At 50.5% G+C, this 16,444-nt stretch overlaps 1 non-coding gene across 1 annotated transcript; it reads left to right on the top strand.

The window, feature by feature from the left end:
• The first annotated feature begins 15,511 nt into the window (after positions 1–15,511).
• Positions 15,512–15,649, top strand: LOC114812387. The gene has a single exon (XR_003760041.1). It is a non-coding gene; the product is annotated as a small nucleolar RNA SNORA7 (small nucleolar RNA).
• Positions 15,650–16,444: the final 795 nt, after the last annotated feature.

The raw sequence follows: 16,444 nt of genomic DNA, 5'->3' as shown, positions 1-16,444 counted from the left end.
AGTAGCACTTAGTACAGTGTCTGGAACATAGTAAGCACTTAACAAATCTCTGCAGGCTCCTGCCAGCACTAACATAGCGCTGCGGGCACCAGGGGGTGCCCTGCAGGCATTGGGGACAGGAGGGAACAGAGGCAGGGGAGACTGGCGAGGCTCAGAAAACCCCATATTTCTTCTCTTATCATCATGTGCCCCAACCTCTAAGCCCTCCCACGTTGGGTCCCCGAGTCAGGAACCTCTCCCACCCCTCTTGTCCTCTGCCTCTCCACCCCCTGGAGGCGTGGGCAACCCTGGGCACAGCTCCCCTGACTCTGCTCTCTCCGGTCTGTTAGCCCAAGGCCTTTATTTAGAAACCCAATGGAGGAGAAGAAAACCCCAAACCCAAACAAAAGCAAGTTCTGCCTTTTAATTACTCAGACTCCCCCACCCCTTCTCCCTCCCTCTGGACCACAAGACCAGCAGGGCACTGCCCAGCGTGGGCTCCGCCCCCTGCCACCCTCACAGACAGGACCCCAGTGCCAGGGGAGACTAGCTAGGCCCCGCTGGACTGGCTCTGTCCCCATGAGGCTTGGGAGTCCCGGAGGAGGAGGATGCCCAGGCGTATCTGATCTAGGGGCTTGCCACAAATGAGGAAGTCAGTCCACAGGGCTGGTACCCACCAGGCCACCAAAAGGGCACTGCAGCAGTGGAGGCCAAATTTCCAGAGGATGAGCAAGGCACTGGCAGGGTGAGGGTGAAAGCTTTGGTCAGTACAATGAGTAGCATGGGAGGTCATGGGGGTCTGTGGGCCACCCAGAGCACAGACGCCCCTCCCTTCCCCAGCGGGGAGGCCAGAACCCGGCCCTTGGCCCCAGCTCCGGCCAGCAGCCAGCGGGCAGCGGGCCGAGGAGGCACCGTCTGGAAGCCTGGTCTCTAACCCGCAGGTATCGGCTGCGGCATTTACGAGGAAAACGGCTTGACAAATTGGTGGAAAAGCAATTTCCTTGCTCCTCCGCCTTCTGGCTACCCTGTTCCAGATGTATGTCCAGCTGTGCTCCCTTCTCATTGGTCCCCTAGCTGTGCTCCCTTCCCATTGGTTCCCCAGATGGCTGGGGGGGCCCACAAGTAGATAAAAAAATCAGCAGGGGTTGGTTGGGTGGGGGGAACAACATGTATCCACCAGCTGCCACGCTGAAGGACAGCTACCAGCCTTACCTGGTCTCTGGCCCACCTCCCCTTCCGGCCCCTCCACTTCTCTCCCCTCCTCAGCCTCTTCCTTGTCCGTTTGATGGGCTTCCTCAACCCCAATTCCCTGCCCTCCTTATGCCTCTTCCCTTTGTCTTACAACTAGTCTTCTTCCCCCATTAGAGTTTCAGCTCCTTGAGGCCAGAGACTAGGTCTACCAACTCTGTTGCATTGTCCTTTCCCAGCACTTAGTACAGCACTCTGCACATAGTAATAATGTTGGTATTTGTTAAGCGCTATGTGCTGAGCACTGTTCTAAGTGCTGGGGTAGATACAGGGTGATTAGGTTGTCCCACATGAGGCTCACAGTCTTAATCCCCATTTGACAGATGAGGGAACTGAGGCACAGAGAAGTAAAGTGACTTGCCCACGGTCACACAGCTGACAAGTGGCAGAGCCGGGATTTGAACCCATGACCTCTGACTCCCAAACCCAGGCTCTTTCCACTGAGCCACTCTGCTTCTCCCAACAGATGCTTCTGATTGATTGACTGCAAACCCAAGCTAGGGCCTTCATTCATTCATTCATTCAATCATATTTATTGAGTGCTTCCTGTGTGAGAGCACTATACTAAGCCATTGAGAGAGTAGAAGATAACAGTAAACAGCCATATTCCCTGCCCACAATGCGATTACAGTCTGGAGGGGAAGACAGACATTAAAACAAAATATAAATAAATTACAGATACACATATAAAGGCTGTGGGGTTGGGAGGAGGGATGAGCAAGTCAAGGTAACTCAGAAGGGAGTGGGAGAAGGGAGTGGTAGAAGGGGGCCTTGAGACAACTCTAGCCATCAGATGGCCATTCAGTGCCTTGGAGTCCTCCTCCTCAGCATAAACTGTAAGCCCGTCAAAGGGCATGGATTGTCTCTATCTGTTGCCGATCTGTACATTCCAAGCGCTTAGTACAGCGCTCTACACATAGTAAGTGCTCAATAAATACTATTGAATGAATAAACGTTAGCAAGATGATGTGAAAGCTGGGGTGGGAGCAAGCCCAGAGAGAAGCTGCCACATTGTGACCCCAACTTCTTCCTTCCACTTGGGACAAAACAAGTCCCCTACCCACCAAACCCTCCAACTTCCGCAGAAACAAGCTGGACCCGTCTAGAGACTAGCGGAAGGCTGAAGTCTAGGCCTCAGGGGGTTTGTTAAGCACTTATTCTGTGTCAAGCACTGTACAGAGCACTGGGGTAAATACAAGATAATCAGGTTGGACACAATTCGTGTCCCAGATGGGCCTCACAGCTAACAGAGAAGTGAAGTCACTTGCCAAAGGTGACACAGCAGATAAGTGGTGGAGCAAGGTTTGGAACCCAGGCCCTCTGTCTCCCAGGGGCAGATTAAGAGTCCTAGAAGGACCTGGGGCTTTATGTGTTTTCCTGCCACTCTCACCTTTAGTGTGTGTATGTGTGCGCACGCAGGCATGTGCAGACAGTTGGGAGTGGTGTGTGGTTGTGGTGACGGTGCAGAAATTAGTGTAGGAGTATCATGGGGCTTGTTCCACTGCTTCTGGGACTATGCCTCAATTTCTTCATGGGCTCTGACCCATTTTTCTCTCATGGCCTCAGCCTCCCGAGACTCCCTGCCTCCTCTGGTCGCTCTCTGGTTTAGTCAGTGGATCCACCGCTTCCCCCTTCTTCCCCCAAGGAAATCCAGGTCGTCTGACCTAGCTGCCTAGCTCCCTTCCCTTCCCCCCAGCCCCCTGCTCGGCTCCTCTTGCTCCTTTGTCTGCTTCCCCTTATCTGTCCAATGTCCTGCTCATCCAAACTCACCCTCCATGTTTCTAACTGTAGTCCAGTGCTCCGCTCTGTTTTTCCCAGAGGAGGAGGGCAAGGGAAGAAGGAAACTAGGAAGAGCAGGGAGGAGAGGCCTGGAGAGCCCTGAGCAGCATGAGGAATGAGAAACAGGAGTGATCTAGGGGGCTTAGAACCCTGCGCATCTCACATAACCCCTCGCAGCCAGGAGAACGAGCCTGGGGCCTAAGAGAAATTCAGTAATGGCTTAGTGGAAATCAGGCAGGGGAATTATTCCTTCTGGATTTGGTTGTTAGGAAACTCTGGATCTGGGGGTAAAGCCAAGAGTTTGCCGCCGAGAGGCCAGTGCTGGTGTTCTGAAGTGAAAGCTGTGAGTAGCAGAAGGAGCAGGGTAGGTCGGGGGAAGAGGCAGCGCTGACACTGATTTGGCAGTCAGATGGCTTGACTAACGCACACCTGACTGATCCCATCCCTGTCGTCCCCAGGGGAGCTGGGATAGGCAGCGGAGAGACCCCCTGGGCACAGGGAGCAGCGTGGGCTTGGGGAAGCCCAGGCAGACAACCCAGGAGCCCCGTGAACACCCGTGAACTGTTTCAGGGACCTCCATGAACCATGCTGCCCCAACTCCAGCCCACCTATGCCCCAGGGTACAAACATCCCACTAGTCAGCACGAGCCTAGCTGGGCAAGCCAGGCCAGCCAAGGCCAAGATACTCCAACCTAGGCTGCCCAGACCAAGACAAGCCAACCTCCACAGCCTTCTTAAGCTCTCTTGCCCTGAGCCAATCCCAGACCTACCCAATCAAACTGAGGCTAATAATTATAATTATTAACAATAATAATAATACTTGCAGCATTTGTTAAGTGCTTACTATGTGCCAGGCACTGTTCTAAGTGCTGGGTTGAATACAACCAAATCAGGTTGGACACAGTCCCTGTCCCATGTGGGGCTCGAAGTCACAATCCCCATTTTACAGATGTGGTAACTGAGGCCCAGAGAAGTGAAGTGACTTGGCCAAGGTCACAGAGCAGACAAATGGTGGAGCCAGGATTAGAATCCATGACCTTCTGACTCCAAGGTCCGCGCTTTATCCTCTACACATAGAGTCATCAGCATCAATGCCATTTATTGAGTGCTTACTGTGTGCAGAGCACTTGGTAGAGTGCAATAAAACAGAGGTGGTAGACCCATTCCCTGCCCACAGGGAATAGACAGGGAGACACACATTAATATAAATAAATTATAGAATTAAACATAAATGCTGTGGGGCAGACGTCACAGTGAATATCAAGCGCTAAAAGGGTCCAGATCCAAGTGCATAGACAACACAGAAGGGAGAAGGAGTAGAAGAAAAAAGGAGCTTAGTTGGGGAAGGCCTCTTGGAGGAGATGAGATTTTTAATAAGGCTTTGAAGGTGGGGATAGTGGTGGCCTGTCCTATGTGGAAGGGGAGGGAATTCCAGGCCAGAAGAAGAACGTAGGTAAAGGGATGGTGGCGAGATAGGTGAGATAGAGGTAGAGTGAATAGATAATAATAATAATGATGGCATTTGTTAAGTGCTTACTATATGCCAAACACTGTTCTAAGCGCTGGTGTTAGAAAAGTGAAGTGATCATGCTGGGTTGTACTAGGAAATCTGGAAGGTAAAGTAAGAAGGGGAGAGCTAATTTAAAGACAATGATAAGGCGTTTCTGTGTGATGGAGAGGTAGATGGACAACCACTGGAGATTCTTGAGAAGTGGGAAGATGTGGACTGAATGTGTTTTTAGAAAAGTGATTTGGGCTGCAGAATGAAATGTGGACTGAAGTGGGAAGGAGCAGGAGGCAGGGAGGTCAGTAAGGAAGCTGATTCAGTAGTCAAGGAGGGAAATAAGGAATGCTTGGATCAGCATAGTAGTAGTTTGGATGGAAAGGAAAGGGAGGAGTTTTAGTAATGTTGTGAAAGTAGAGCCAACAGGATTTTGTGGCAGATTGAACGTGTGGGTTGAATGAGAGAGATGAGTCGAGGATGATGCCAAGGTTATGCTCTCGTGAGATGGGGAGAGTTATGGTGCTGTCCATAGTGATGGGAAAGCTAGAGGGATGACAGGGTTTGGGTGGGAAGTTGACGAATTCTGTTTTGGACATGCTAAGTTTGAGATGTCACTAGGACATCTAAGTAGAGATGTCCTGAAGGCAGGAGGAAACACAAGACTGCAAAGAAGGAGGTCAGGGCTGGAGAGGTAAATTTGGGAACCCAAGCCAGTCCAGTTTAAAAATGTTGGTATTTGTTAAGCGCTTACTATGTGCAGAGCACTATTCTAAGCGCTGGGGTAGATACAGGGTAATCAGGTTGTACCCCGTGAGGCTCAAAGTTAATCCCCATTTTACAGATGAGGTAACTGAGGCACAGAGAAGTTAAGTGACTTGCCCACAGTCACACAGCTGACAAGAGGCAGAGCCAGGATTCGAACCCAGTTTACCCACCCATTCCAAAATTCCTCAACCAATCAAGGCTCCTTGAGGGTTTCTGACATAGTTGAAATCAAAGCACAGCAGGCCAACAGCCTCCAGATACATTCAAACCCTCTCCTTCCCTTTACCCTCTCTCTGACAGATCATCTATTCACCGAGAGTCTGTCAGTTAATCGTATTTACTGAGTGCTTACTGTGTGCAGAGCAAGTACTAAGCGCTGGGGAGGCTACGGGCTCCACCTCAGACACCGATCTCAGCCGTGCCTCCCATCAATACTGTGTCTCTGGACCCAGTGGTGCCCACTCACCCTACCAAACCTGGCCTGGGCCCAGCTCTGGAGGACCTCCTGATAGGGCAGCAGGTGAGTCTAGCTCTGGGGAGTGCCGTGCTCTTCTCCCCAGGCTCTCCTCGGTCTGAGACCAGGCAGTGTCCAGCAGATTGGGGCCAGAGGCATCCTCCATAGCCCCCCTGCCATCCGGAAGGGCCCACCCCCTGGGCTTCCCGGGGGGCCCGGTGCCAGGGCCTCTTGCCCGCCTTCCATTGTGCAGCTCCCAGCCCTGCCCTGCAGGAAACCGCTGTGCTCAGCACTCTGGGGAGGAAAAACGAGTTTGGCTACGTGACCAGGAGAGGCCCCGGGAGCCAGAAGAGCTGAGCTGCTGCCAGGGGAAGAGAAAAACAACCTGCCTTTCCCCTGGCGGGGCATGGAAAGGCCACGACTAGGGCAGGAGACCCAAAGTCCACAGGACTGTGGGATGTGAGGGGAACACAGGTCTGGAGTCCCCGATGGGGCAGGATCCAGGAGTCGCCTGCTGGTCTGCTCCTTCAACTCTGCAAAGGGGTGGGAGGGGTGGGGTGGGAACCTCCTCCACCATCTGCCCCCAGGTCAGGTAAGGGGTCACCCCAGCCAGGGCAACAGCACCAACCAGAACAGGGAATAGGAACGGGGATCGGCCCTCCCTATGATCAAGCCATAGATGGGTGGCTACACTCAAGTTCCCCTCACCCTGTGTCCCCAAGCCATCCCAGGAAGGGGGCGAGAGGCCCAGGTCTCGGCCCTGCCATTTGCTGCCATGTGGTTGTCTCTGGGGAGGGATTTTGGCAGCAGTCGCAACATCCACCACTTGAACTCGGTGCGTGGGTGAGCCCCTGGCCAATGGGAGGCCCAGAGCCCAGCGGGTGGGTGGAAGATCAGTGAGCCGGAAAAGTGTCCGCCCCATCTCTGGGCTCCACGCGCCCTTCGGAGGGATTAGCTGGCTCCAGGAGGCTCTGCAGGAAGCTCAGGGCCACTGTCTCCGGCTTTGCAGGCAAGAAGGATTTGGGAGGACCGGCAGCCTGTCCAGGCCCAAGGGATGGGATGGTCAAGTTTGCCCACCCACTTCCCACCACTTCCCTGGAAGCGCTGGTGGCCATGTGACTCACTGCCACAGGAAGCAGTGACAAAGTCAACAGAAGCAAATTAAGAATATTAAGCCGGTCCTCCCTTGCCTGCCCAGATAATTCCCTGCTCAGGCCCAATGGCACGGGCACTGGGCACACTGACATTCCGGTTCATAGACACTGCCCTCCCTCTGGGACACAGAGCCTCATTCCCAGGGACTGCTCACTCCCAACCCATGATTGCCTCAGCCTTCCTTCACCTCCTTCCCCCTCACTCCCTCTCTCCCAACCAACATCAAATTTTAAATTCCTCATTTCACTGTAAACTCTCTGATGGCAGAGTCTGTGTCTTATTTGATTTTATTTTGTTATGGTATTAAGCGCTTACTATGTGTCAAACACTGTTCTAATCACTGGGGTAGATACAAGGAAATCGGGCCAGACACAGTTTCTGTCTCACAAAAGGCTCACAGTCTATGTAGGAGGGAGAACAGAAATTGAATCTCTATTTTAGTTTTACGTTTGAGGAAACTGAGGCACAGAGAAGGTAAGTGACTTGCCCAAGATCCCACAGTAGGCAAGTGGTGGATCTGAGACAAGAACTAAGGTCCTCTGACACCCAGGCCCATGCTATTAGGCCACTAGGCCTAGGCCATGCTACTTCTATTTCTATTGTACTCTCCCAGCCCTTAATACAGTGTTCTGCACAGAGTTGGTGCTTAATAAATACCCCTATTTGTCTGGTTTCCAGTTAGGTTCTAACCCCAGGCTCACCCCAGCTCCATTCTCCTCTTTCTAATTGTGTCTCCCCCAACCTCACTCCCAGACCAGTACCTCAAATCTCCTCCCCACTCATGTCCTCCAGAAAACCTCTTCTGATTAAGAGGGCGCAGGGGGAGGAAAGAGGGAGCGTGATACTCGTGGGGAGAGGGGAGGGGCAGGCAGGGGGACTGGAACAGCCTGCTCCGAGCCCCTCCTCCTGACTCTATTAAAACTTGAAAACCCAGAATCGAAAGACAAAGCCATTGACTTGAGCTGCTCTCATACCCAAGCAGGCTGGTTCTCAGAGGCCCAGAGAAGTCCCGATTGAGGCCACAAGAGTCTGCTGCTCTAGACGAAACCCAGATGCATATGTGGGTTCACTATGGTTTGGGAGGTAGCTGGGTAGGAGGACAGAGGAGAGTGAGAATGAGTCTATGCAACTCATCATCACTAACCAGGAAAACCGACCGAGAACCTATTTGGCCAAGGGTGACTTTCCTCTCTAGATTCTGGTGGACCTGCTCAGGTGCTCTCATTCATTCCATTCATTCAATAGTATTTATTGAGCGCTTACTATGTGCACAGCACTGTACTAAGCGCTTGGAATGTACAAATCAGTAACAGATAGAGATAGTCCCTGCCCTTTGACAGGCTTACGGTCTCTCCGAAGGGCTTGTTGCCTCTTCAGTATCGGGGAAATTCCTTCCCCATCCCTGACAGAAAGCATTTCTGCCACCTAATAATAATAATAACTGTGGTATTCGTTAAGCGCTTTACTATGTGCCATTAACTGTACTAAGCAGTGGAGTGGATACAAGCAAATCGACTTGGACACGGTCCCTGTTCCACTAGGGGCTAGGGGCTAGGAGCTAGGGGCTCACCTACCAAATTCTAGCTCCTCACCCTCCTGAATCCCCTAGGGAATTTTGATCTTGAGCTCCAAGCCCAGAATCACATCACGGTCAATTGGCATATATCTACTTTCACTGTTTTACTGCCCCATTTTGGGGGTTCACCCACTTCTCATTTAATTGGTAAGATGCAGGCTCTGGCTCACCTCCCAACTAGCAGCAAGGGGAGCAGCCAGCTGCACAGGGAAGAGCTGCGTGGCCTAGTGGCAAGGACCCCGGCCTAGTAGTCAGAGGACCTGGGGGCTAATCCTGGCTCCACCACTTGTCTGCTGGGTGACCTTGGGCAAGTCACTTCACTTATCTGTGCCTCAGTTACTTCATCTGTAAAATAGGGATTGAGACTGTGAGCCCCATGTGGGACATGGACTGTGTTCAACCTGATTTGCTTGTATCCACCCCAGCGCTTAGTAGTGTCTGGCACATAGTAAGTGTTTAATAAATACCATAATAATTATTATTATTCTTTGTGCCTCAGTTTCCTCATCTGTCAAATGGAGATTCAATATCTGTTCTCCCTCCTACTTAGACCATGAGCCCCACCTGGGACAGGGCCTGCCAACCTGATTAGTTTGTATCTACCCCAGCACTCTAGTACAGAGCTTGGCACATAGTGAATACTAGTACCACTAATATTACTTTTAGCCGCAGCTGCCTGCCTGGGTTCCCTTAGCTGGGCCCAACCCTGTTAGGGGTTTGGGGGCTTCCCCCATCACCTCCTGAAATTAGCACCAGAAAAGGCCAAACACTCTACAAAAAGGAAACCCAAACCCCAAGGCCTGCCTTCTGGCATCTTCCAGTCAACTAAGACATGGTTTGGGGAAGGAAAAGGGGAGTCACAGAGGAGAGTGGGGAGCAGAGTCACTCAGACAAAGCCAAAGACTTCCAGATTACCTCCAGCCATCGTCATGGCCACCGGCAAAATCCATGTACCCCAACATCTACTCCTCATTCATCTAATCATTGCATGGAGATGGGCAGATTTGACTATTCATTCATTCACTCAATAGTATTTGTTGAGCGCTTAATGTGTGCAGAGAACTGTACTAAGCGCTTGGAATGTACAAATTGGTAACAGAGACAGTCCCTGCCCTTTGACGGGCTCACAGTCTAATCGGGGGAGACGGACAAACAAGAACAATGGCAATAAATAGAATCAAGGGGAAGAACATCTCATTAAAGCAAATAAATAGAATCCGGGTGATGTACATCTCATTAACAAAATGAATAGGGTAATGAAGAGATATACAGTTGAGCAGAGGAGTACAGTGCTGAGGGGAAGGGATGGGAGAGGGGAAGGAGCTGTGCTTTTCCTCCTTACTAGACTAGAAATGCCCTTGCAGAAGCAACGTTGCCTAGTGGAAAGAACACGGGGCTGGGAGTCAGAGGACCTGAGTTCTAATTCCGGCTCTGCCACTCATCTGCTGTGTGGCCTTGGGCAAATCACTTAACTTCTCTGTGCCTTAGTTCCTTCATCAGTAAAATGGGGATTAAATCCTACTCCTGTCTATTAGACTGTAAGCCCCATAAAGGACAGGGACTGTGTGCAACCTTATTAACTTGTAACTATCCCAGCACTTAGGATACTACTTGGCACATAATATGTGCTTAACAAGTACCATAATCATAATTATTAAACTTTAAGCTCCTTAATAATGATGGTATTTGTTAAGCGTTTACTACATGCCAGGCACCAAAATAAGCGCTGGAGTGCATACAAGCAAATCAAGTTGGACGCAGTGGACTGTTGTCCTAGTGGACAGGGAAGGTGAAATGTTGTCCTTGTGGACAGGGAACGTTTATACCAACTCTATCAAATTGTACTCTTGCAAGCACTTAGTACAGTCCTCTGCACACAGTAAGTGTTCAATAAATACCATAGATTGATTGATTTCTGGAGGGAAGGATAGGGCTTCAGAGAGAGGAGATGGGAGGGGGAGGCAGCAGGAAGAACAGGAAGCAATGACTCCTCCCCCTCTCTGCCCCCACATCCCCAACACTTGGCCAGGTGAGTGTTAGCTATGCCCAAATCACGTTCATCAGTTGGGTGCAGTTGCCAGCTGCTTGGCAACTTGGTTGGCTGTGGCCTGCGCCTCGCGTCCCAAATCATCTCACCTGGAATCCTCAAATTCCTTCCGCTTGCTGATGACCTCGCCAAAATAAATAAATAAATGGTGGTATTTGTTAAGCGCTTACTATGTGCAAAGCACTGTTTTAAGCGCTGGGGGATACAAGGTAATCAGGTTGTCCTACGTGGGGCTCACAGCTTTAATCCCCATTTTACAGATGAGGTAACTGAGGCACGGAGAAGTTAAGTGACTTGCCCAAAGTCACACATGTGGCAAGTGACGGAGCTGGGATTCGAACCCATGAACTCTGACTCCCAAGCCCGCACTCTTTCCACTGTACCACGCTGCTTTCAGGAAGTTTCTAGGCCCCATTCATCCACCCCCCCGCTGCCCGCCACTGCCCCATCCTGCTCCTGTGTCTCTCCCTAGCTTGCCAATCTCTTGGAGGAGTGAGGGGGAGTGTGATTGACAAGCCCTAGGTGCTAGGCCCAGGAAGACAGAGGGGTATTGTCACTTGAACAAAAACAACAGAACTGGAGCTTCCAGGGGTGTGCCCGGTGGGCATAAGGAAGGGGCAGAGAGAGAAGGGAGTGTAGAGAGGCACTTGGCTGAGGGAAGGGTTGTCAGAGGCCCTTGATGCAGCTGAGAGAAGGTCTGGGAGTTGGGGGCATGGGTGGGCACACTCTATCATTGAGGAGGAGAGAGGTGATGTCAGCCCCATCACCCCCTCCCCCCCAGCCCTTGGTTCTCCCCAGTAGGAGTCCACCCTCCCCACCGGCCACAGCTCCCCCACTGTCCCAGTCCTGCCCATGACCCTGGTGTCCCCTGGACAATCGAGCCCATGTGGCGGTGCCAGATTCTCCCCCCAGAGACCTGCTCCAGACCCCGGTGGTCCCTAGGCCCCGAGACTGCAGAGTGGACATCAAAGTCCTAGGAACATCCAGAGTGAGAGAGGTAAGTGGTCAGCGAGGGCCCCACAGGCCCGGTCCTAACACCGAGCAGAGTGGGCGATGAGTGGCCTGGAGAACCCCAGTGAGACCCCCCATCCCAGCCATGGCCTCCAGAGTGGGAACACTAGACCTGGACCCCAACCCCCTACCTAGTCCACAGGGCGGAAATCTGATCTCTTCCTCCTGATGTCAAACCAGGTGAACACTCAGCAAATGCATCAGCTCCACAAACCCTCAAATTCACACTCAAACACACATACACACAGCTAACACACACAGAAATGTATCCACCCTGCACACCCACCACTCTAAATTCACTGCATTCACACACACTGCTAGATACATTACACACACTGCTTCTTATACTCAGCTACTCTCTTTCTTTGCCTCACAAATTGTTACTCTGATATTATTATTCTTATTAATAATAATGTTGCTATTATTTCCAAGTGCTTATTGTGTGTCAGACACTGTTCTGTTAATCACTGTTAATCAAGTTGGACACATTCCCCGTCCTACATGGGACATACTGCTTTCCAGGCTCCACAGACTCTAACTATACACCTACCCCGTTACACCCACCGACTCCTCACAAAAGTTATTCACTGCTACACACCCACACATTACTTTACAGTTAGACACCCACAGAGTTACACACTGCACCTACACAAATAATGTTACACAAACAATGTTAAACCCACTGCCCTCACTGTGAAACAATCTATCAATGACACTTATTGAACACTGACTGTGTACAAAGCACTGTATTCATTCATTCAATCGTATTTATTGAGCACTTACTACATGCAGAGCGCTGTACTAAGCACTCGAGAGAATACAAGTACAACAATAAACAGACACATTCCCTGCCTGTGCTAAACTCTTGGGAATGAACAATACAACAGAATTGATAAATGTGATCTCTGCCCACAAGGAGCTTACATTCTACAGGAGAAAAACATTAAAATGGATTAGTAATAGGGGAAATGTAATGTCAAAATATTTACATAAGTATTGTGTGGCTGGAGCGAATATCAAAGTGCTTAAGTGGTACAAAGCCAAGTTCACAGTTGACAGAAGGTAAAGGCCGATAGGGGAAATAAAGGGCTTAATCTGGGAAGGTTTCTGTGATTTTTAAAGAGTTATGATGGTGGGGAAAGTAGTGAACTGTAGTACTTGAAGGGGGAGTTTCAGGCTAGAGGGAGGATATGGGCAAGGGGTCAGCAGCGAGATAGACAAGATCATGTAGAGTGAGTAGGTTGATGGTAGAGGAGCAAAGTGTACAGGTTGGGGTGTAGTAAGAGTTTCATGAGGTTATAGGTAGGAGGGAGAGACTTGGTGCCTTAAATATAATAGGGAGTTTCTGTTTTGGATGGGCAACCATTTCTGGTTTTTGAGGAGTGGGGAGCGAGGGACTGAATGTATTATCAGGAAAATGTCTGGGCAGCAGAGTGAAGTGTGGCGTGGAGTGGAGTGAGGAGAGACAGAAGGCAGGGAAGTCAGTGAAGAGGCTGATGCAATGGTCGAGGTGGGAAATGATGAGTGCTCGAATCAACATGGTAGTAGTTTGGATGGAGAGGAAAGGGAAGATTCTAGAGACGTTGTGAAGGTTGAACCGACAGTATTTCATGACAGACTGAATAGTGTGGGTTGAGTAAGAGAGATGGGTCAAAGATAATGCCAAAGTACTGGACTTGGGAGACAGGAAGGATGGTGGTGCTGTTTGCAGCGATAGATAATTCAGGGGAAGGATGGGGCTTGGGCTGGGGAAATGAGGAGTAGTGTCCTGGACATGTTAAGTTTGCAGTATTGGTGGGACATCCAAGTAGATATGTCCTGAAGGCAGGAGGAAATGCGAGAATGCTGAGGAGAGTCAAGACTGGAGAGGCAGATTTTGGAATCATCCATGTAGAGATGGTGGTTGAAGCTGTGGGAGTGAATGAGTTCTCCAAGAGAGTGGGTGTAGAAGGAGACCCGAACTGAGCCTTGAGGGACTCCCACAGTTAGCGGTTAGGAGACAGAGGAATAGCCTGAGAAAGAAACTGAGAAGGAATGGCCAGAGAGATAGGAGGAAAACCAGGAGAGGACAGTGTCAATGAAGCCAAGGTTAGATAATGCTTCCAAGCCCCTGTTCTCTCACATATTCATGCAAACACACACTGTTCCATTTGGGCACACCTACAGGTACCATCTCAGACACTGCTTCCCGCCTAGACACTGCTCTGTACACACCAACTGCTACACACCCACACCACACGTCACCCCCACAGGCCCCCACTTGTCCCCACCAGGCCCACACAGACACGTACAAGCCCGTCCTGCCTCTGCCCACACGACTCATCTTTAACCACATCCTTCCATCAAGGTAGGTTCCTGGCAGCCACTGCCAGCCAGCCCAGAGGGTCCTTCCTGGCCAAAGTGGGCAGTGCCCAGTCCATCTGCCCTACACCGCCGCTGCCTCCCACTCCTCCCAGTAGGGCTGGAGAACTGAATGACGCAAGGCAGGACAGAGGGGCCGGGGACATAAGGGCAAGGTCGCTGTGGTGGAAGTGGCAGGGGAGAATAAAGAAGATCCAGGCTACTTCTTCAGAACACCAGGGGTCCTTAAAGCCCAAGTGTTTGAGAAAGGGAATGGGGGTTCCCCAGTGCAGAATGCATCACCTCCTATGTCAGGGAAGCTCCAGGGAGATGCTTGCAGTGGGGAGAGAGGATCCAAAGTCATACTTCAAGTGCAGAACTCTCAAGAACCATTCTCCCCTCCACTACTACCCTTCCTTACCACCTGAGGACAGGCCCTCCTGGCCTCAGTTTCTCCACCCAGGGGAGCCTCAGTCATGTCCCTCAACTGCCCTGCCTCACCCCCGATCGGCCTGCCTGCCTGTCAATCAAGCAATAGTAGTTATTGAGCGCTATGTGTAGAGCGCTGTACTAAGCAGTATTGCATAGTGGATAGAGCAAGGGACTGGGAGTCAGAAGGTCATGGGTTCTAATCCAGGCTCTGCCACTGGACTGTTGTGTGATCTTGGGCAAGTCACTTCACTTCTCTGTGCTTTAGTTACCTCATCTGTAAAAAGGGGATTGAGACTGTGAGCCCCATATTGGACAGGGTCAAGTTGCTTGAATCCACCCCAGCAGTTAATATGGTGCCTGGCACATAGGAAGCACTTAATAAAAAATTATTATTAAGAGAAGCAGCATGGCCAAGTGACAAAAGCATGGGCTTGGGAGTCAGAGGGTGTGGGTTCTAATCCCACCTCCACCACTTGTCTGTTGTGTGACCTTGGACAAGTCACTTAACTTCTCTGTGCCTCAGTTACCTCATCTGTAAAATGGGGATTAAGACTGTGAGCCCCACATGGGACAACCTGATTATTTTGTATCCACTCCAGTGCTTACAACAGTGCTTGGCACATAGTAAGCGCTTAACAAATACCATAATTATTAAGCACTTAGGAGAGAACTATACAACAGAGTTAGCAGATACATTCCCTTCCCCCACTGAACTGAGGGGGAGCAGACTTTAGTAGAAATAAATCAGTAATATATAATATTTAATTTAAAGATATGGAGATAAGTGCTGTGGGGCTGGGGGATGGGGCTAATAGCCAATGTCCAAAGGTCAGAGATCCAAGCGAAAACCTTGGGTTGGGCTCCTGGATCCAGCCAGTAAAATCTTACCATTCCTGACGTAAGACTCCCCACCTCTGATCCACTAAATGGATCAATCCCTTGGCCTGAAAGGCCTTTCCTGCTCTTCTCCAGTCATTCAGTCAGTCAGTTGTATTTACTGAGCGCTTACTGTGTGCAGAGCACTGTACTAAGCACTTGAGAAAGTACAATATAACAGACATATTCCTTGCCCACAAGACTTATTGGCCACCAACTTGGGCCTACCTACCGAACCCTGCTCCAGGCCAGAGTAGAGGCACCTGAGCTACGTGGGGGAAGGAACTGGATTGGAAGGTGGGGAGGGCCCCTCTTTTCTTTTTTTGGAGTGGTATTTCTTAAGTCCCCCTCTCAGGGTCACACCTGGAGAGTTCCCATTACTCTGCCAGTGTCGACTATGGGAGGGAGAGTCAAGCAGAGGCTTATCCATTCCATTCCTAGCTTGGGCAGTGGCGAGAGAGTGGAAGGCAATCTGCTACAAGTCAAAACTCACCTGTGCTGGGCAGCGGCGCATGGCAGAAAGTTGAGGGTGGAGACTCAGGTTTACTGTGCGGAAGGAGGCAATGGTAAACCACTTCCACATTTTTACCAAGAAAACTGTATGGATACACTAACTAGAATGATTGCAGATGGAGGTGGGCGTTCTGGGAGAGATGTGTCCATGATGTCACTATAGGTCGGACACGACTCGACGGCATAAGACAACAACAGCAATTCCGTAAGGGCTTACTATGTGCCAATCAATTAATCATATTTATTGAGCACTTACTTGGAGCAGAGAACTGTACATAGTGCTTGGGAGAGTAAAATATAGCAATATAATAACATTCCCTGCCCACAACAAGCTTACAGTCTAGAGGGAGAGACAGACATTAATATAAATAAATTATGGGCATATACATAAGTGCTGTGCTAGGCACTGTACTAAATGCTGATGTGGATACAAACTGATGAGGTTGGACACAGTCCACATCCCACAGTCTCACAATCTTAATCCCCATTTTAGAGATGAAGTAACTGAGGCACAGAGGAAGTGAAGTGACTTACCCAAGGTCACACAGCAGACAAGTGGCAGAGTCAGGATTAGAACCCAGATCCTTCTGATTCCCAGGCCCCCACTCTATCCACTAGGCCACACTGCTTCTCCTGCCCCTCCTGTGGCTGAGGTGGGGAGTCTCTGGAGATAGTCTGGGATTCCCAGAAACATGCCAATCCCCTTGAAACTAGGACCAAGGTCAGGGGGTCAGGGGGTGTCCACAGGCCTCTCCTGCAGACACC

This window comes from Ornithorhynchus anatinus, chromosome 5, assembly GCF_004115215.2.
Source record: "Ornithorhynchus anatinus isolate Pmale09 chromosome 5, mOrnAna1.pri.v4, whole genome shotgun sequence".
NCBI classification, from domain to species: domain Eukaryota; kingdom Metazoa; phylum Chordata; class Mammalia; order Monotremata; family Ornithorhynchidae; genus Ornithorhynchus; species Ornithorhynchus anatinus.
The sequence above is the reverse complement of the archived record's forward strand: the minus strand, read 5'-3'. Positions and strand labels throughout refer to the sequence as shown.